The following is a 22,565-nucleotide window of genomic DNA, read 5'->3' on the forward strand; positions in this document are numbered from 1 at the left end:
TGTTTGCTGGAAGTTTTTAGATAACTGTTTCAATTTTATTTGTTGTAATTGATATGTTTAGGACAGTGGTAGTCAACCTGGTCTCTACCGCCCACTAGTGGGTGTTCCAGCTTTCATGGCGGGTGGTAGTGGAGCAACCTAAATATAAATAAAAAGATAGATTAAACTATAGTAAGTTGTTTTATAAAGATTTATTCTGCCAAACTTAGCAAAAATCCGACATAAAGTACTTGGTAAGTAATTATTATTATATGCTTTAACTTGCTATAACTCTGTTTTATAAATTTTATAAAGTAAAGTTACTTCCCTACTTTATAAATCACCATTACTGTGGAACCGGTGGGTGGTTAGAAAATTTTACTACTAACAGAGATACAAAAGTGTGTGGTAGGTATAAAATGGTTGACTACCCCTGGTTTAGGTTTTCTGATTCTTTGAGATTGAGTTTTGGAAGATTATATATTTCTAGGAATTTATTCGTTTCACCTAGGTTGTCCAGATCTTCATAGTATTTTCTTGCAATCCTTTGTATTTCTGTGGTGTCAGTTGTTACTTCTCCACATTCAATTCTAATTTTATTTATTTGGGTCTTCTCTTTTTCTTGATGAGTCTGGCTAAAGGTTTGTTAATCTTGTTTACATTTTCAAAGGACCAGCTCTTGGTTTCACTGATCTTTTGTATTGTTTTTCTAGCCTCTATGTCATTGATTTCCACTCTGTTCTTTATTATTTCCTTCCTTCTACTTCTTCTGGACTTTATTTGTTGTTCTTTTTTCCAATTCTTTTAGATGCAGGGTTAAGTAGTTTATTTGAGCTTTTTCTTGCTTATTAAGGTATGCCTGTAATGTCATGAACCTCCCTTTCAGTACTGCTTTTGCTGTATCACATAGATTTTTGGTTGTTGTCTGTTCATTTTCATTTTTTCAATGAAAATTCTGACTTCTTCCTTGATCACATTATTAACCCACTCATTATTTAATAAAATGCTATTTAGCCTCCAAGTGTTTGAATGTTTTTCAGTTTTTCTATTGTCATTGATTTCTAGTTTCATGCCATTGTGATCAGAAAAGATGCTTGATATTATTTTAGCCTTATTAAATTTATTGAGACTTGTTTTGTGTCCTAACATGAGGTCTATCTGAGAAAATGTACCATTAACACTTGAAAAGAATGTATACTCTGCTGCTTTGGGATGATAGGTTCTAAAGATATTAATTGAATACAGTTGATCTAGTGTGTCATTTAAGGACACTGTTTCTTTGTTAATTTTCTGTCTGGAGGATCTATCATTGATGTTAGTGGGGTATTATCCCCTACTATTAGAGTATTGCTGTCAATCTTGACCTTTATGTCCGTAGGTGACCAATTATCTTCCTTTAGGGAGGACAGTCTTTTTGTAAGTTTCGTCCTCCCTCAAAAAGTGTTCTCCTATATGTCCTCCTTTTTGACATTGAAAGACTAATTTGTAAATGTCTGTATTCGATCTATGCAGAGTCGACCCATTGTGTTTGATGTGACGTATTTGTATTTGACATGATGATTTGTCTAGGGTCAGTACAGTGTTGCAAGACGTGATTATGAGATGCATGCCTTCTGCACGGGGGACCTTGAGAGGGTGCGCAATATACTGAGCACGCAAATGGCTTTGTGTACTTCTTACTGAAACACAACATGGCACATTCGACATTGTAGACTTACGATTATTTCTTTCTCAGAGAATATTTAATCATAGATAGGCAAGCACAATTCACGTAAAATTCAGTATGAAGGATATTTCTTGTTCAGATATTTCCAATATATTGTTACAAGATGATACATTGACAAAAAATATTTATTCAATGGATAAATAAAAAGCATAGAACTTTTTTCTTATAATTATTAAAAATTAATAGGCATGTAAACATAAAACAGATGTTTTTAATTAGAAATATAAATACAGTGTGTCCATAAACTCATGGTGCACTTTTGATTGGTCACAGGAAAGCAACAAAAGATGATAGAAATGTGGAATCTGCATAAATAAAAGGAAAACCCTCCCAGTTTCTGTAGGATGATGTGGCAGCATGTGCACATGCGCAGATGATGATGTAACACCGTGTATACAGTGGAGCAGCCCATGACCATGCCATTCGAGATGTGGATGGTACAGAGGAAAGTTCAATGTGTTCTGTGGCTTGCTAAATTCAAATCTGTGACCAAAGTGCAACGTGAATATCAGAGCCTTTATAATGAAGCGCAACCACATAGGAACAACATTACTTGGTGGGATAAGCAGTTGAAGGAAACCGGCAGTTTGGTGGAGAAACCCTGTTCTGGTAGGCCATCAGTCAGTGACGAGTCTGTAGAGGATATACAGGATAGCTACCTAAGGAGCCCTAAAAAATCTGTGTGTGAGCCCACATCGAACTGCACTGAATAGGTATGAAACTGGGAGAGTTTTTCTTTTATTTGGTGCAGATTTCACATTTCTATCATCTTTTGTTGCTTTCCTGTGACCGGTCAAAAAAGTGCACCATGACTTTACGGACACATTGTACACCTGAATATCACTCAAAATTAGTGGTTTTGTTTGATATTTGGTTTTACTAAGTGAGTACTTTTTTCTTACAATTATTATTAAAAATTAATAGCCATGTATACATAATTACAATATAAAATATTACAAATGTTTTTATTATGTATTTATCATATTATAGTGTATTATTTGTTGTGATGAATAAAATGTTTCTTTTATTTATGATATTGTTTTCTTTTATTTTTGTCCTCATTTTTGTTGTAAAAAAGTTGATCACCTTAATGTCCATCCATATCTGCTTTATATATTTTGGTGCTGCTATATTAGGTGCATATATATTTACAATGGTTATATCCTCCTGTTGGATCATTCCCTTTATCATTAGGTAGTGACCTTCTTTATCCCTTACTATATAGCCTTTGTTTTAAAGGCTTTTTTTGTCAGATATAAGTATAGCTATCCTAGCTTTTTTTTTCATTTCTATTTGCATGAAATACTTTTTTCCATCCCTTCACTTTCAGTCTTTGTGTATCTTTTGTTCTGAGGTGGGTCTCTTGTAGATAGCATATGTATGGTCCTGTTTTCTTATCCATATAGCTACCCTATGTCTTTTGATTGAAACTTTAATCCATTTAGATTTAGGATTATTATTGATATGTACTTTTTAATTGCCATTTTATGTTTTAAGTCTGCAATCCTCTCTCTCTTGATTTTTTTTTAATCTCTGCTCTTTTTATAGCAGGCCCCTTAACATTTCTTGCAGTACTGGTTTGGTTGTAGTGAATTCCTTAAGTCTTTTTTTGTTTGGAAGCTTTCTATTTCTTTTTCAATTTTAAAGACTTTATTTATTTATTTTAGAGAGGGGAGAGAGGGAGAGAGAGAGAGAGAAGGGAGGATCAGGAAACATCAACTCCCATATGTGCCTTGACCAGGCACATATCTTAAACAATGCTCAGATCACTCCAGTAGACTGAGTCAGGATTTTCAGGGCTCCAGAAAAAATTTCAGGACCTCAGAATTCACTCAAATATATGGATACTGCAGGAAAATCTGGTGGTGATAGTTTCTTGGATTTGATTTTGTAGACTTGGGAAAGCAAATAATAGAAGTTTTTGAAAGTCTAATCTGACATTTATTATAAAAACTTCCAACAGAAGTTATATTTATGGCTATAATAGTTATTCAATACTCTATATATTTTGCAAATATATGGAAAACTAACACTTTTGTGGCACCTGCATAATAATCAGGCCAACCTGTGCACTTAAAACCTGTATAATCTTGTTAACCAATGTCACTGCCAATAAATTTAATTAAAAATATAAAGAGAACCTTAATTTGTGATTAAGAATAATATTTTATTTGATATTATTCTAATGATTGTTGTGAGACAGACTATCAGGAAAAACTGTGAAAGACTATGAAATAAGGGGGAAAAAATTAGAAGTAGTCTGTTTGGCTCACCCATTCAGGTTATCTATGTCTTTCATTGTCTTATTTTATTTTATTAGCAAGGGGAAAGTGAGAGAAAGAGAGAGAGAGCCAGAGACAGAGAGACAGACAGACATACAGGAAGGGAAGAGGAAAAGCATCAATTCGCAATTGAGGCACTTCAGTTGTTCATTGACTGCTTTTCATATGTGCCTTGATCGAGGGGCTTCGGCTGAGCCAGTGATCCCTTACTCAAGCCAGCGACTTTGGGCTTCAAACCAGTGACTTTTGGGCTACAGCCAGTGACCCTGCACTCAAGCTAGTAAGCTTGGAGTTTCAAACCTGGGTCCTCAGAATCCCAGGCTGACGTTCTACCCACTGTGCTACTACTACCAGTTAAGCTGCCTTTCAATGTCTTTTGAGTTATTTTATAATGCTGTAATTTGTAGAAAGCTTTGTGTTTTTAATTAAATTTTTTAATTTTAATTTTAAATTTTTATTTATTTATTTATTTATTTTTCTAGAGAGAGGGACAGATAGACAGGAAGGGAGAGAGATGAAAAGTGTCAGCTCATAGTTATAGCACCTTAGTTGTCATTAATTGCTTTATCATATGTGCCTTGACCCGGGGGTTTCCAGCAGAGCAAGTGACCCCTTGGCTCAAGCCAGTGACCTTGGACTTTAAGCCAGTAACCTTTGGGCTCAAGCCAGTGACCATGGGGTCATGTTTATGATCCCACGCTCAAGCCAGCGACCCCATGCTCAAGCTGTTCAAACTGTACTCAAGCTCAATGAGCCCACGCTCAAGCTGGCGACCTCAGGGTTTTGAACCTGAGATCTCAGCATTCCATGTTGATGCTGTATCCACTGTGCCACCATCATTCAGACAAACTTTGTGTTGTTGTTTTTTTAAACACAGAAACTTAAAATTTCTAAGTGGTAAATCTATCAACTTCTATCCTTTTCATTTCTTTCTCTGATTTATGCCTAGAAATGTCTTTTACACCCTGAAAACAGATAAATATTCACATATGTTTTCTATTTCCTTTTCATTTTCCTCTTTTACACTTAGTTCTCTAATCCTTCTGGAGTGTATGGGGAGGTGGGGTGTTTGTTAAGACTTTAGTTTAACTGGCTATGATTCCAAGTCTATTTAGTATTGATTTAAAGAAAAGTATGCTTCAAGTAGAGACTGAGTGCAAATAAATATGTAAATATTTCTGAGTCAAATTTTTTATTAGCAGTTTTGAGAAGAGACAAAGTATTTATAATAATCTGAATAATAATTACAGGTTATAGAACACAGCACATACCATCTTATATAATAATATTCTCAGCAAATCTATGAGATAGTTACTCATTATTAACTTCATTTTGCAATAATAAAAAGGAGGTTCAGAGAATTAACTTCACAAAACTAATAAATGGTGGAACTAGAATTAGAAGACAAGGCAGTCTGTCCAAAGCCAATTTTATAAAAACAACTAAGGTTTAAGAATACAGCCCTACTAAGAGACAGAGGTGGGGATTTTGTCAGAGAGAGAAGTCTTTCTTCAGAAAACAAGGCTGGAATCCAGCCCTGACCGGTAGCTCAGTGGATAGAGCATAATCCCAGTATTTGGATGTCCTGGGTTCGATTTCTGGTCAGGGCACACTGAAGAAGCAACCATTTGCTTCTCCCCCCTCCCCCTTCTCCCTTTTCCCTTCCTACTGTCAGTGGCTTGATTGGTTTGAGCATGGCCCCTGGGTGCTGAGGATAACTCCATTGGAGCAGATCAGCTTCAGTTGCTAAAAATAGCTCAGTACCTGAGCACTGGCCCCAGACAGGGTTGCCAGGTGGATCTCAGTCAGGGTGCATGTGGTAGTCTGCCTCATTATCTCTCCTCTCACCTAAAAAATAACAAAAACAAAATCAAACAAACAAAACAGAACAAGTCTGGGATCCAAACAGTAATCAAGTAGCTGGATCATTACATCAGCATTTCAGTCAAATTATGCTAATTCATTTATTTGAAAGGAAATAGAGCCAGACCTCTTTTTAACTGCTGTAATCATCAAATTTGTTTAGTTTTGTCATTCAGGACACAAAATACCTTTCTTAAATACACTATGGTAGTATTCATATAGACTCATTCATATAGAGCATGTACATTTCTTCTGTGTTCATTGGTATGGAAATGTCCACGCTATGTTGTAAAGTAAAAACAAGAGATTATAAAATAGCACATGGAGTATGGCTCCACATGTGTTAATGTACAGAACACAACTTGGAATGTTGTACACCCGATTTTCTTGTGTGTCTATGCTTTACTGTAGTTATTTTTGAATGGTGGGATTTTTTAAAAGATAAACTAAATCATGTTAAAATTTTTAACTTATTTGATCGAAAATTGATTCAAATCAAGCAGCATCCAATCTAGCAGACAGAAAGGACCTCTGAGGACTTTATACAAAATGAAAAACTTCTCTAGGCAATGAGCATGGGAACTAGGATATTATACTAGGCAAAACAAACAAACAAAAAAACAATGAGGTTGGTTATTGCAAGCTTTCCTTAGGGTATGGCCAGGGTCTATCAGGCACCTTATCTAAGTGCTGATCAGGTTGTAATAGAGTGAAATGCTTGATCTCTCTCTGATGCCATCTTTTTCAGGCTTTCTTAGTTCCCATGGCCTTCAGACTATTTGCTTCTAATCATTATTTAAATTCTGCTTGTGGCTTGAGTTTTACAAGGACATCCCCTCCAATTCCCCTCCCCTTTGACATAAAAGAAGCCTGAACTTTGTACTTTGGTAAGATGGATTTGAGATACCACTAAGGCTCCCATTTTCTCAGTTAGTGCCTTCTCAATCAATAAATCTTTCCTTTCTCCAACCCTGACGTTTTGAGTATGGCCTTTTGAAGAGTCAGGCACACAGACTTTGGAGCAGTAACAAGGTGATTCTTGGCTGACTGGTTTAAGATTTCATTTCTGGGACAGCTGAAACTGTAATTAAATCTCAGTTGAGTGATGCGGTACTTAGCATAAGTGATTTCCTGTTGTCTTGTTTGTAACAAATTATAAATATATGATTTTTATTTTTATTTTTTTTTAACTCTAAGAATCATCTACATACTATGAAAAGGACTGTTGTTTAGCTGATTTAAAAAAAATTTAGGGTCAGAGTAATGGCAGAGTAGGAAGCGATACCGATAAATCTCCCCCAAACCTCAACAAGATCTTCAACCAGAAACAGAAAAACCTATCCTTGGAGCCTCCAGATGTTTCGCAATGCACCCAAAAGTATGATCGAGCGAAAAATTGGCTAAATATATAACCAAACCCCGAAGGAAATAGGGAGTAAGAAATGCTCCGCCTTCCTCACTAACATAAACAGGGCGATTTTCACTGGAAACTGAGAATATAGAAACTAAGGCGGGCAAAGGGGGTGAATAGATCCAGGCCGCGGCACAAACGGCCGAACCAGGCTGTGGCACGGAGATCCAAGCCAAGGAAAAACTGTTCCTGTGACAACCCGGGCAATACAGCTAACACTCGCGCCAAACCCAAACAAAGAAAGACAAGCGGGGCGGCCATTTTACCTGATCCCCTGGTGGGCGCGCGCAGATAGTGGGCGAGAGATTCCTTCCAAAGCCCCCGGAGGGTGCGCCCGTGTTACTCCACAGAGAGGCAGAGTCAGAGGCCTTGGTGTGGGCCGAAAGCCTCCGGACTGCCCCAGCACCCGGGGAGAGCCGCACACGGGGAGGAAGCGAGAGCTAATTCCAACACTGGAACTTTTCAGTGCAGGCGGGAGGTTTCACTCAGAGGGCGAGACTCCGGCCTCACATCCTGGTCTGCACGCACGGAGAGTGGGAAGGAGACTCCTCCCAGCACCTCCGGAGTGGGAGCCCGTGTTGTCCCATGCAGGGGCAGAGTTGGGGGCCTTTGTGTGGGCCGAGGGTGGAGTCACGGGCTGCCCCAGAGCCTTGAAAGAGCGGCACACGGGGACAAGTGAGAGCCAATTCCAACATTGTAACTTTTCAGTGCAGGCGGGGGGTTTCACTCAGAGGGCGAGACTTCTGGTCTAACATCCTGGTCTGCGCGCGCAGACCCGCCCGTGTTACCGGACAGAGTGACAGAGCCAGAGGTCTTTGAGTAGGCGAAAGCCCCGGCTGATTATGCTAGCTGCTCTGACTGACTGAGCCTTACCCAGAGCCCTGTGCTGAATGGAAATAAGAGTGGGGAGTTGCCCGCTCTTTGAGCCTCTTACTATCCAGGCAGAGACAGCAGCAACCCCATAGCTGGATTCTCAGGCTGCTGGTTGAGGAAGGAAAGACTAGGAGAGAGGCTCCTGGAACACGGACTCTCTCACTGTCGGAGCCTATAAACGCTAATGAGCCTCGACTGCCAACGAGACTGAAGCACAATACATGACATCGCCATAGAGACTTATCAACTGCAAACCTCTACCTGAGCGTGCCAAAGGGGCAGAATCCGGGGTACAGAGTCGCCGACCAGGAAGAGGGAGAGAAAAGAAAAAGCAAGAAGATAACCTCTCAAAATCAGAATAATCTGCAAACTTTATAACCTATCCCATTTTATTATATTTGTTCGTATGTTTCTCTTATCTTTATCCTTGATTTTTTTTTCTTTTTTCTTTTTTTTTCCTCCTCCAATTTGGTCGTTTAACTCCCTACCGGTCTTACTCTCTCCTCTCCTTGAACTACACTACCCATAAGTGTTACATCTCCCATTATCTTTTCTTCCCTCTTCCTTTCTCTCTATGAGGGTTGCACTCCAAAACCCTTAACTCTCTCTCTCTCTCTCTCTCCTCTTTTTTATTTTTTCTTCTTTCAGTGGTTCCCTCTTTTTTTTCTCTCTCTCTCTTCTTTTCTCCCTCTATATTAGTTTCTTCCTTTTTCCTTTACATCTCCTCTCATTCAAACCTCAATAACAAACATTATTTTATCTGGGACTCAAACTTATGTTTGTGGCATTTTGGGGGGTTTTTACTTCACCTTTTTAACTCACTAGCAGTGCTCCCATCCCTGGCTCTCCATTTTACCAAGCTCTTGTTCCACTAAATATAATAGTAATTTTTTAATTTGTCCCCCCATTTTCCTGTTTCCCTCTTACTCCTCTCATCATAACTCTTAGTCAACCAACACCTAAACGCAAATCATTTTATTCTTGATCCAAATTTTTTCATTATTTGCTTTTTGTGGGTCCATAGCCCCACCCCTTTATTTATTTATTTATTTTTTCTTGCCCCTTTATTACTTTTCCCCAATACAGGCCCTCCATTTCAGGCATTGTTTGTTCTATTAAATACAATATAATTCACAGTTCACCACAAGATTTTCTCAAGAAAGAGGGGAGAGGAGAGGAGAGGAAAAAAGGAGGGGGGAATAATTTCCTTTTTTTAAATTTTTATTTTATTTTATTTTTCTTTATTTCATTATTAATTTAAAAAAAAAACAACTTTTTTCAATTTTTTATTTTTTTAACTTTTTATTTTTTATTAAATCTCATTAATACTATCAACAAAACCACCCTCAGATGCCATTAAGGAAGAGAAAATCAAATATCATGGATACAAAAGAAAGAGGTAACACAGATAGAAGAGGAAAAATCTATGGAGAAAAAATTTAATATATTGGAAACCTTGGAGTTAAATGACAGAGAATTCAAGATAGAAATCCTAAAAATACTCAGAGATATACAAGAAAACACAGAAAGGCAATTTAGGGAGCTCAGAAAACAACTCAATGAACACAAAGAATATATTACCAAGGAAATTGAAACTATAAAAACAAATCAAACAGAGATGAAAAACTCAATTCACGAGCTGAAAAATGAGGTAACTAGCTTGGCTAATAGAACAGGCCAGATAGAAGAGAGGATTAGTGAAATAGAAGACAAGCAACTTGAGGCACAACAGAGAGAGGAAGAAAGAGACTCAAAAATTAAAAAAAATGAGATAGCCCTACAAGAATTATCTGACTCCATCAGAAAGAATAACATAAGAATAATAGGTATATCAGAGGGAGAAGAGAGAGAAAATGGAATGGAGAACATACTCAAACAAATAATAGATGAGAACTTCCCAAGCCTGTGGAAAGAACAAGAGCCTCAAATTTATGAAGCAAACAGAACTCCGAGTTTTCTTAACCCCAACAAACCTACTCCAAGGCACATCATAATGAAATTGGCACAAACCAATGGCAAAGAAAAAATTCTCAAGGCAGCCAGGGAAAAGAAGAATACAACATATAAAGGAAGGCCCATTAGATTATCATCAGATTTCTCAGAAGAAACTCTACAAGCTAGAAGAGAGTGGACCCCAATATTTAAAGTCCTGAAAGAGAGGAACTTTCAGCCATGAATACTATACCCATCAAAGCTATCCTTCAAATATGAAGGAGAAATAAAAACATTCACAGATACAGAAAAGATGAGGGAATTTATCATCAGAAAACCCCCACTCCAGGAATTACTAAAGGGGGTTCTCCAATCAGATACAAAGAACAAAAAAAAAATAAAGCCACAAGTAAAAGCTCCAAGAAGAACACAATAAAACCAAATTTAAACTGTGACAACAACAAAAAGAAAGTGGGGAGAGGATGGAGATTAACAGTAGCAAAACACGATGGAGTGCAAAAGTACTCACAAAATAGTGCGCTACAATGAACAGGGTAGGAACCCTTTTCATTACCTAAAGGTAACCACCATTGAAAAAACCACCACAGAAGCACATGAGATAAAAAAGATAGCAACAGTGGAAAGATGTATGGAATACAACCAAATAAAAACAAAAGATAAAAAAACGAAAGAGAAGGATCAAACAAGACACAAAACTAACAGAAAGCAATCTATAAAATGGCAATAGGGAACTCACAAGTGTCAATAATTACACTAAATGTAAATGGATTAAACTCACCAATAAAAAGACACAGAGTAGCAGAATGGATTAAAAAAGAAAATCCAACTGTATGCTGCCTACAGGAAACTCATCTAAGTAACAAGGATAAAAACAAACTCAAAGTGAAAGGCTGGAAAACAATACTCCAAGCAAATAACATCCAAAAAAAAGCAGGCGTAGCAATACTCATATCTGATAATGCTGACTACAAGACAACAAAAGTACTCAGAGACAAAAATGGCCATTTCATAATGGCTAAGGGGACATTGAATAAAGAAGACATAAAAATTCTTAATATATATGCACCAAACCAAGGAGCACCAAAATATATAAGACAGCTACTTATTGACCTTAAAACAAAAACTGACAAAAATACAATCATACTTGGAGACCTCAATACACCACTGACGGCTCTAGATCGGTCATCCAAACAGAGAATCAACAAAGATATAGTGGCCTTAAACAAAACATTAGAGCACCTGGATATGATAGACATCTACAGGACATTTCATCCCAAAGTGACTGAGTATACATTTTTCTCCAGTGTACATGGATCATTCTCAAGAATTGACCATATGTTGGGCCACAAAAACAACATCAGCAAATTCAGAAAAATTGAAGTTGTACCAAGCATATTTTCTGATCATAAAGCCTTGAAACTAGAATTTAACTGCAAAAAGGAGGAAAAAAATCCCACAAAAATGTGGAAACTAAACAACATACTTTTAAAAAATGAATGGGTCAGAGAAGAAATAAGTGCAGAGATCAAAAGATATATACAGACTAATGAAAATGACAATACGACATATCAGAATCTATGGGATGCAGCAAAAGCAGTGATAAGAGGGAAGTTCATATCAGTTCAGGCATATATGAACAAACAAGAGACAGCCCAAGTGAACCACTTAACTTCCCACCTTAAGGAACTAGAAAAAGAAGAACAAAAATAACCCAAAACTAGCCGAAGAAAGGAGATAATAAAAATCAGAGCAGAAATAAATGAAATAGAGAACAGTAAAACTATAGAAAAAATTAATAGAACAAAAAGCTGGTTCTTTGAAAAGATCAATAAAATTGACAAACCCTTGGCAAGACTTACCAAGGAAAAAAGAGAAAGAATTCATATAAACAAAATCCAAAATGAAAGAGGAGAAATCACCACGGACACCGTAGATATACAAAGAATTATTGTAGAATACTATGAAAAACTTTATGCCACTAAATTCAACAATCTAGAAGAAATGGATAAATTCCTAGAACAATACAACCTTCCTAGACTGAGTAAAGAAGAAGCAGAAAGCCTAAACAGACCTATTAGTAGAGAAGAAATAGAAAAAACCATTAAAAACCTCCCCAAAAATAAAAGTCCAGGCCCTGACGGCTATACCAGCGAATTTTATCAAACATTCAAAGAAGACTTGGTTCCTATTCTACTGAAAGTCTTCCAAAAAATTGAAGAAGAAGCAATACTTCCAAACACATTTTATGAGGCCAACATAACCCTCATACCAAAACCAGGCAAGGATGGCACAAAAAAAGAAAACTACAGACCAATATCTCTAATGAATACAGATGCTAAAATACTAAACAAAATACTAGCAAATCGAATACAACAACATATTAAAAAAATAATACATCACGATCAAGTGGGATTCATCCCAGAATCTCAAGGATGGTTCAACATACGTAAAACGGTTAACATAATACACCATATCAACAAAACAAAGAACAAAAACCACATGATCTTATCAATAGATGCAGAAAAGGCTTTCAATAAAATACAGCACAATTTTATGTTTAAGACTCTCAACAAAATGGGTATAGAAGGAAAATATCTCAACATGATAAAGGCCATATATGATAAACCATCAGCTAACATCATATTAAATGGCACTAAACTGAAGGCTTTCCCCCTTAAATCAGGAACAAGACAGGGTTGTCCACTCTCTCCACTCTTATTTAATGTGGTACTAGAGGTTCTAGCCAGCGCAATCAGACAAGACAAAGAAATAAAAGGCATCCATATCAGAAAAGAAGAAGTAAAGGTATCACTTTTTGCAGATGATATGATCCTATACATCGAAAACCCCAAAGAATCCACAAAAAGACTACTAGAAACAATAAGCCAATACAGTAAGGTTGCAGGATACAAAATTAACATACAGAAGTCAATAGCCTTTCTATATGCCAACAATGAAACAACTGAGAATGAACTCAAAAGAATAATCCCCTTCACGATTGCAACAAAAAAAATAAAATACTTAGGAATAAACATAACAAAGAATGTAAAGGACTTATATAATGAAAACTATAAACCATTGTTAAGAGAAATTGAGAAAGATATAATGAGATGGAAGAATATTCCTTGTTCTTGGTTAGGAAGAATAAATATAATCATGATGGCTATATTACCCAAAGCAATATACAAATTTAATGCAATTCCCATCAAAATTCCAATGACATTTTTTAAAGAAATAGAGCAAAAAGTCATCAGATTTATATGGAACTATAAAAAACCCTGAATAGCCAAAGCAATCCTAAAGAAAAAGAATGAAGCTGGGGGCATTACAATACCTGACTTCAAACTCTATTATAGGGCCACGACAATCAAAACAGCATGGTATTGGCAGAAAAATAGACACTCAGACCAATGGAACAGAATAGAAAGTCCAGAAATAAAACCACATATATATAGTCAAATAATTTTTGATAAAGGGGCCAAGAACATACAATGGAGAAAAGAAAGCCTCTTCAATAAATGGTGCTGGGAAAACTGGAAAGCCACATGCAAAAGAATGAAACTGGACTACAGTTTGTCCCCCTGTACTAAAATTAACTCAAAATGGATCAAAGATCTAAACATAAGATCTGAAACAATAAAGTACATAGAAGAAGACATAGGTACTAAACTCATGGACCTGGGTTTTAAAGAGCATTTTATGAATTTGACTCCAATGGCAAGAGAAGTGAAGGCAAAAATTAATGAATGGGACTACATCAGACTAAGAAGTTTTTGCTCAGCAAGAGAAACTGATAACAAAATAAACAGAAAGCCAACTAAATGGGAAATGATATTTTCAAACAACAGCTCAGATAAGGGCCTAATATCCAAAATTTACAAAGAACTCATAAAACTCAACAACAAACAAACAAACAATCCAATAAAAAAATGGGAAGAGGACATGAACAGACACTTCTCCCAGGAGGAAGTACAAATGGCCAACAGATATATGAAAAGATGCTCATCTTCTTTAGTTATTAGAGAAATGCAAATCAAAACTGCAATGAGATACCACCTCACACCTGTTAGATTAGCTATTATTAACAAGACAGGTAATAGCAAATGTTGGAGAGGCTGTGGAGAAAAAGGAACCCTCATATACTGTTGGTGGGAATGTAAAGTAGTACAACCATTATGGAAGAAAGTATGGTGGTTCCTCAAAAAACTGAAAATAGAACTACCTTATGACCCAGCAATCCCTCTACTGGGTATATACCCCAAAAACTCAGAAACATTGATACGTAAAGACACATGCAGCCCCATGTTCATTGCAGCATTGTTCACAGTGGCCAGGACATGGAAACAACCAAAAAGCCCATCAATAGACGACTGGATAAAGAAGATGTGGCACATATACACTATGGAATACTACTCAGCCATAAGAAATGATGACATGGATCATTTACAGCAAAATGGTGGGATCTTGATAACATGATACGAAGTGAAATAAGTAAATCAGAAAAAACCAGGAACTGCATTATTCCATACGTAGGTGGGACATAAAAGTGAAACTAAGAGACATTGATAAGAGTGTGGTGGTTACGGGGGGAGGGGGGAAAGGGAGAGGGAAAGGGGGAGGGGGAGGGGCACAAAGAAAACTAGATAGAAGGTGACAGAGGACAATCTGACTTTGGGTGATGGGTATGCAACATAATTGAAAGACAAGATAACCTGGACTTGTTGATCTTTGAATATATGTAACCTGATTTATTGATGTCGCCCCATTAAAAAAATAAAATTATAATTAAAAAAAAAAATTTAGGCACTGGCTGGTTGGCTCAGTGGTAGAGCATGTGGAAGTCCTGGGTTCGATTCCTGGTCAGGGCACACAGCAGAAGTGACTATCTGCTTCTCCACCTCTCCCCCTTCTCTCTCTCTCTCCCTTCCCACAGCCATGGCTCAAATGGTTCAAGCAAGTTGGCTCTGGGCACTGAGTGTGTGGTTCCATGGCCTCGCCTCAGATGCTAAAATAGCTTGGTTGCTGAGCAATGGAGCAGCAGCCCCAGATGGGCAGAACATCACCCAGTAGGGGGCTTGCTGGGTGGATCCCAGTTGGGGTGTATGCAGGAGTCTGTCTCTCTGCCTCCCCACCTCTCACTTAATAAAATATATATATATTTCAACTGGTGGTCTTGGACTCTCATAGTCATAAACACAAATATGTACATTCTTCTCTAAAAATGTATCACCAAAGCATTAAATGGAGAGAGGAGGACATTAAGGACAACATCTAATATGATTACAGAGACAAGTTTTTTACAGCAACCTATCTTTTAAAAAGATATATCTATGCCTCCATCACTGTAAGGGAAGTGATAATTGATTACACTGATGACAGTCACAAGCCAAGAGGACATATCTGCATCTGTAAAAGGTATGTGTGGGCGGGTTATGATGATGGACAAACAGAGTAACTATGGATGGTGGTAGTACCAGAATGATCTATCAGTTTTCACCTCCCGTGCTTCCTCCTATTGGTTCTTTTAACAGTCATAACCTCAGTTGCAAAGCTTATGGCTACAAAGTTAAAGACAGAAGAGAACTAACAAAAACATTTAATTCAACTTGGACTTTAAGAAGGACAAGGTGTTAAAATAAGGAAGGTGATATCTCTTTATCTCTCTCAATCAACCAATCAAAATCCTTTTGTAAAGACCACAGCATTATCTCACTGAATCCTCAAACTACCCCGTGTCAGAAGAACTATTCCCACTTTACAATGGAATATGAGGAACCCAAAGCTCAGAGAGTTAAGTGGCCTGCCCAAGCTTCCAGGGCTAGTAAGTGGCAGACCAGAGATTCAAAATAAAGACTTTGCTCTTAACTTATGACACACAAAGTAGGAACCATACATATACCGAGAAACAAACATACTATGGGTCTAAAAATAAAGTTGACTCTATTACGAGACTAGACAATGATACCATGAAATAGATTTTTGTATCTTCACTGTGAAAGTGTTTAAGGAGAAAGACTTACTACACAAACTTGAGTTAACAGAAAACAAATATCAAACAACCTTCAAAAGTTTAAAATTTTCTAATTACTAAATTGACCCACTTTGCTCAGGTGGCTCTCATTTCTTATGCATTTTCATGAATTGTCCGCCTACAGAGTCTCTATCAAAGGCCTGACATCAAAGAGGGACTGAAACATGAAAGAGAACCTCAGGCCTGACCTGCCATGGATAAAGCATTAACCCGGAACGCTGAGGTCGCCGGTTCGAAACCCTGGGCTTGTCTGGTCAAGGCACATATGAAAGTTGATGCTTATTGCTCCACCCCCCCCTCTAAAAATGAATAAGTAAAATCTTAAAAAACAAACAAACAAACAAAAACCCTCAGACTAAGAAAGCCTAGAAAGTGAACTTAACATAAATTAATGTACAAAGACGAGGATTAAAATCACATGGAAATCAGGCTTGAATTGCAAAGTGCTCATGTCCTGGAGGAAAGCCACCAGGCAGACAGCAATCTAATTCACTAGTATAAGTTATTCTAATGAAATTCTTATGGACCAATTCATTGTTTCATGCCCTAATTATTAAGTACATTATGACCAAACTAGGTAACCACAGTCAAAATTTTGACAGAAATTTGGAATGTTGGGGAAAAACTATGAAGTAGCATAGCAGTTAGGTAATGTGACATCTAGTCTGGCCTCCACTGTTAACTGGCAGTGTGACTTTGGTCAAAGTATGATTACTTAATCTCTTTTGGCTTTGGTTTCCTCATATGTAAAATAAATCAGTTATAGTCTCTTTCAGCTTTAAAAAACTCTCTCTATATATAGTTAAATATATATACATATATATATTTAAATACAAAACTACATTATAATCTTAAAATATTAAAACTTGACTCTGTGAATGACTGTATTTCAGGAAACGTATTTACATGATCAGGAAAAACCAGATGGGCTTTTTTTGCAAAGATGCAGGCAAAGAGCATCTGCAGAGTCCTGTTTTGGAAGAAAAATAGTATATTAATTTTAATATGTAATTTACCTCTGTATTTTGTTAACAATATTTCTTGTAAAGAATTCACTATCTATATCTCAAAGAACCTGTACTTTCTAAAAGGGTCTGGTACTGGCAGACCTACAGGAAATACTAAATTCAGTTCTTCAGGCTGAGGTGAAAGGACACTGTGGCAATTTGCATCCACATGAAGACAGGGTTTCTCTGGAAGGTTCCTCTTCTGTACACTCTGAGGCTTCCCCACTGCTCCTCTCGGCTCCTTCCTCCAGACGATCCTCAGCTACCTTTACTTCCCTGCTGTTTTCAAGGCTTTCCTCCATATCCTCCACATGGTCTAAGCACCACATTAATAAGAGACCTCCTAGAAGCCAGGGATCTGAGCTTACAGATTTATTTATACTATCAGGTATTTTAAGTGCAAAGGACCTTACAGGTGGACTGGTATCATTTTTAGGAGTTGTTTTACAGATAACTGAAAGAGAGATGTGTTGAATGGATTTGTGATTGGAGTATCATTAAAAGTATCCTGTTCATCTTTACCATCTGAAATGATCCTTCTAGTTTTACTTCTGACTCTCACATTAACTACTTCTTCTGACTCGTTATCTTTCTTAGAAAGATCCATACTGGACCTGTTTTGCTATACACCAACTGTGCTCTAGAATTAGCTGCAGAGCCACACACGCTATTTTCTTTCTCAATTTGCTTCAAAGACTGACTGGAAAGATTTTGTCCATTGTCTGCAGAGTCTTCCAAGAAAAGATTGAAATCACACACATCCTGTGGTGAAGATGCTAATGGTTCCTCTTCCAAGGTGGCCTCTTTTGCTTGAGCATCTTGCAGTGCACTGTGAAATGTTGTTGAGTCATCATCAGCTATTTTAATAACAGATGCATTTAATTCTGTATTTTGACTTTCATTTGTTATGGGATTAGTGGGCCAGGGATTACACTGATGTAAAATCTCATCATTCATTAGTTCATCTAGATTTGGTCCAGAATCAGCTCTGACTAATTTGCTAAGTAAGTAATTAAAATTTCCCAGATGGTTTTCTTGCAGTGCCTCTGGAGTAGGCTCCTCTTGTGATGCTTCTTTCTGTAGAGCCATTACCAATAAAGAGTTGGTCCCAATTTCTTGTGCACTTCCACACCCCTTGGGTAAAGTAGCTAGAAATTCAGCATCAAATGTGCTTTCACATGGGTGCCTACCATCTTGTACAATGGTAACATTCATCTTTATACTGGAAAGACAGTGTTTCTCACTCTCTTCAGGAAGATCATCATGATTACACTTGCCATTTGAGAACTGGTTTCTTCTTCCTTGGTGCAATGAGTAGTCAAAATACATGAAGGCTGAGGCTGTGGTTTATTCACTTCAGGGCATTTCTCCTTTATTTGAGAAGGACATATAGGTTCTCTCAGCCAGATACTCTCATTTCTTTGTCTTTCCATGAAGAGCTCTATATTTTGAGACTCAAATTCAACAAGGAATTGAGCTTTCTGAACCCATTCTTGAATATAGTGAGATTCGTCTATCACATCAAGTTCTTCTTTAACAGACAAATCATGAGTGTACATCAAGTCATGGTCTGAGATTCCAGCTATCCCCAAAGAGTGCAGATAGGTGATATGTTCATCTAGTTTCTTATCAGATCTTCTCTGAGCAGCATGCAAAGACTGAAGTTGCAGCTGGGCTGCAGAGTTCTGAAAATCCTCAATTGTGAAGAGCTCTCTTAATTCTTGTTTACTAAAATATTGGAAAGGGTTCTTCTTATCACCAATAGTTTGTCTTACTAGTGAGTCCCTGAAAACCTGTCTTCTGTATATTTTCTCCTCTACAGTTCCACAAGTGATTAGCCTATAAACCACAACATTTTCTTTTTGTCCAATTTGGTGAGCTCTATCTACAGCTTGAGCATCAGTTGCAGGATTCCAGCTAGGGTCAAAAAGGACCACTCTAGTTGTTGCAGTTAATGTTAAGCCAACACTAGCTACTTGAATAGTAAGCAGAAAAACAGAGTAATCTTTATTTTGCTGGAATAAGTTAATTCTTCTTTCTCGTTCTACAAGATGAATAATTGTTCCATCAATTCACAATACCTTAAAATGCCTATTCTTTAGGAGGCATTCAGTAATGTTTAGAATTTGTCTTGATTGGGAAAAGACCAGAGTCTGATGACCTTCATCTCACAGTCTCTTAAGTAGATCCATTAGAAATATCATTTTTCCAGATTCTTTCATCAGTGTATCATCAGTTACTTGATGAATATGGTCCATGTCTGAGGAATCTTCCCCTTCATTTTCATCTTGAACAACTTGCAGATTCAGCAAGTGATAAGCTCGTGCAGAGAGCAGCCTAAGATGATCACACAGCTTCTTTAAGACAGCTAGCTCAAAGGTGAGCGTGTCTCCATTAACAACTCCTTGATATGATCTAGGGACATGAATTTCCTGTATATTTCTTCTTGCAAAGGTACAAGATGTGTCCAACTAATTAAATCATTTTTTCTGGAAAGGGAAGGCATTTCATAAATGGCATCAACATCTGGATTCTTTTCACAAAGTCTGACCTCTGAGTTGCTTGACTTTTTCTTCTGTATTTCTTCTTTAGTCCTCCAGGAAAATAGGGTTTTATGATTGCCATTAAGTTTTCAGATATCTTAAATCCCAAGGCTTTTCCCCCTGGGGTAGCATCCTTATCTCTTACTCTGGTAATACTCCATTTTAAAAGTTTTTAATGTTCCTAGCAAGGACCCTTGACAAGCAAAATCAAACAGGGAGCACAGTTCTTATAAATTATTCTGGACTGGGGTTCCTGTGAAGAGGATTAGATTATTGGCAGCGATAGCACGAGCACATATTGCTGACTTAGTAGATGAAGATTTTATTTTATGTGCTTTATCAAGGATGATATAGTCCCACACAAACGCCTGGTCATTCAAGGTTGAAAGTTGCTGCCAATTATTGATTAACATTTGGTATGTAGTGATAATGACACCATTCCTTTGCTGAATCTTAGTGAGGTTTCTGGTACATTGATCTTTACTAGGACCATGAAAGGTCTAGAACCTATTATTCAAGGCCAAGATCACTACTTTCTTAGTGAACTTTCACCCATTCTTTCTTCAAGGCCAAGGTAAAAAATTACTTCCTTAGTGAACCTTTACACATTCACTCCTCCCAACAGAATATGTTAGTTCTTATTCTGCTTCTCTCCATATTCTGCTTATTATATCTATTTTCACATTTTATTATAATTATCTGCTTATAACTGTCTTTCTTTTCCTATTTGCTTGCCTTCCTCTTTAAATTATGAGATACTCAAAATCAGGTATTATTTTTAAAATTTTATGTATTGATTTTAGAGAGAGAGGAAGGAAGAGAGAGAGAGAAACAAACATCAATTTTTGTTCCACTTGATTCTTGTATGTACCCACAACCTTGGTGTATCGGAACAACACTCAAACCAACTGAGTTCCCCAGCCAGGACTTTATTCATTTATATATTTATAATCCCTGGCAATTCAAAACATTTGGTAGAATGCTTCATATGAAATCTAACATTTGTTTAACAGAACTGTACAGTACACAACGGAGAAAAACCTAAACCAGAGGAAAAGTGAAAAGGGAAAAACTGAAGGCACACCTCGTGTACTGAACTGCAATTTAGAGATCATTTGACTTAATGGGACATTAGATAGTAGAAGTTAGGCCCAAAAAGACTAAACTGTGAGATGTCTTTCAACTTCCATGGTCCTTTCATGACCTAACTTCCTCTTTGTGCAGCAAGGCCTAATTCTACAGTCTCCAGCAAAGAGAGGAAAGCAAGTAATAAATTAACTCATTCAAATTGCAATGTAATGAATTGCCTGTTCCAAGACTGTTCCAGAGAGGATCTGAGTGAGGACCAATGGTAAACCCAGAGGATTCAATCTACGGATGAAGTAGTCAAAGAATATATGGAGATATCTTAAATAGATTCCCCTCAAATTAAACCACATTAGCAATTACTTGTGTCACACTATACATAGGTTTACATCTAAATAAAAGATATTTTTACATTTAGTATTTGGCAAATCCTTCCACTGTCATAATAAAAAAAAAATCATTGCAGTCTTGACCAGGGTATTTTTTGCCCATTCTGTTTTGCCTCAGCTATAGCATGCCAATCCCTAAGTCTGAGTAGATGAGGTATTTTTGAAATCTATGAATATTGCTGGCATGAATGATGCACCCACATATTCCAAAAGGAACTATTAGTTTAAAAAATCAGGCACCGTCTCATCATAATATTGGAGACTCCCTAGTCTATTTCAGTGTTAGGCTTGAAAAATCATTGCCTCAGGGCCAAAGGCCACCGCTAAAAAAGGCTAAAAGACACAAAGCTTTCAAAGCTTGGCCGTGTGAAAAGGATGCTAGTACCACCTGGGTCTGTTCAGCCAAATCTGTCCTTGAACCTCATCAGCAACAGCAATGACACCAGTCTCAGCTTTGAAGGACAATAACCTTGAATAGAGAGATGGTGTTTGAGAATGAAAAAAGTGGTTATAACTTTATCCCCTCCTTCCTGACAGCCAATGCTCAGGAACCGTGCACTTTGCATATTGAGGTAACTATGGTGTCCCTATTGTAAAACCTAAAAGCTTGTAAAGAAATACCACAAGTTTGCAAGCCAGTTGTTACTATGTGCATAGACGTTTTAGAATGCTGGCTCTGAGGTCAAAAGACCTAAGTTTACATTCCAGCTCGGGTGTTTTCTGAATATAGTACTTTGTGCAGATATTTACCATATTTCCCTACATATAAGACACCACACCTTTTTTGAAAAATTTGGGGTCTAAAAACTGGGTGTGTCTTATATAGTGGTAGTAGATTTTTTTTACTTGCATTTCCAGATTTTTTGTACTTATCCTTGCGCTCATTGTTTCGCACTTATTATAGGTATATTATGGTAGGTTATGTTCTGCCACATTCTACCCAGAAATGGCTCAGAAAAGAATTCTGTACAGCACTGAATTCAAGTTAAAAGTGATCCAGTTTTCAAAAGTGAATGGAAGTCATGCTGCTGAATGTAAGTTTGGTCCTCCTTCAACTGAGAAATCAATCTGAGACTGACTACGGGAAGAAGAAACCCTACTGAAAACACCACAGTAGAAGAAAGCCATGAGAGGCAAGTCAGCAAAATGGCCTGATTTAGAGAGGGAATTGAAAAGCAAGGGGCAATTGGAATTCCTGTGTCCACAAAGATGGTTTAGCATGAGGTAAGAAGAATTGCTGATGAAAAAGAAGTTACTGATTTCAATATGATTTCAAATGAGGACACAATTGGTGCTTCAGGTTCATGAAATGAAACAGACTAAGCATGTGTACATGCACCAGACTTGTCTAAAAGATGCCTGAAAGCTATGAGCAGAAGGTCCTTGAATTTCATTGTTTTGTCATTCAATGTCGGAAGACAC

At 37.3% G+C, this 22,565-nt stretch overlaps 1 pseudogene; it reads right to left on the reverse strand.

The window, feature by feature from the left end:
• Positions 1-17,253: 17,253 nt before the first annotated feature.
• Positions 17,254-22,028, reverse strand: LOC136391618 (DNA excision repair protein ERCC-6-like; annotated as a pseudogene).
• Positions 22,029-22,565: the final 537 nt, after the last annotated feature.

This window comes from Saccopteryx leptura, chromosome 2 (assembly GCF_036850995.1).
Source record: "Saccopteryx leptura isolate mSacLep1 chromosome 2, mSacLep1_pri_phased_curated, whole genome shotgun sequence".
Lineage (NCBI taxonomy): Eukaryota > Metazoa > Chordata > Mammalia > Chiroptera > Emballonuridae > Saccopteryx > Saccopteryx leptura.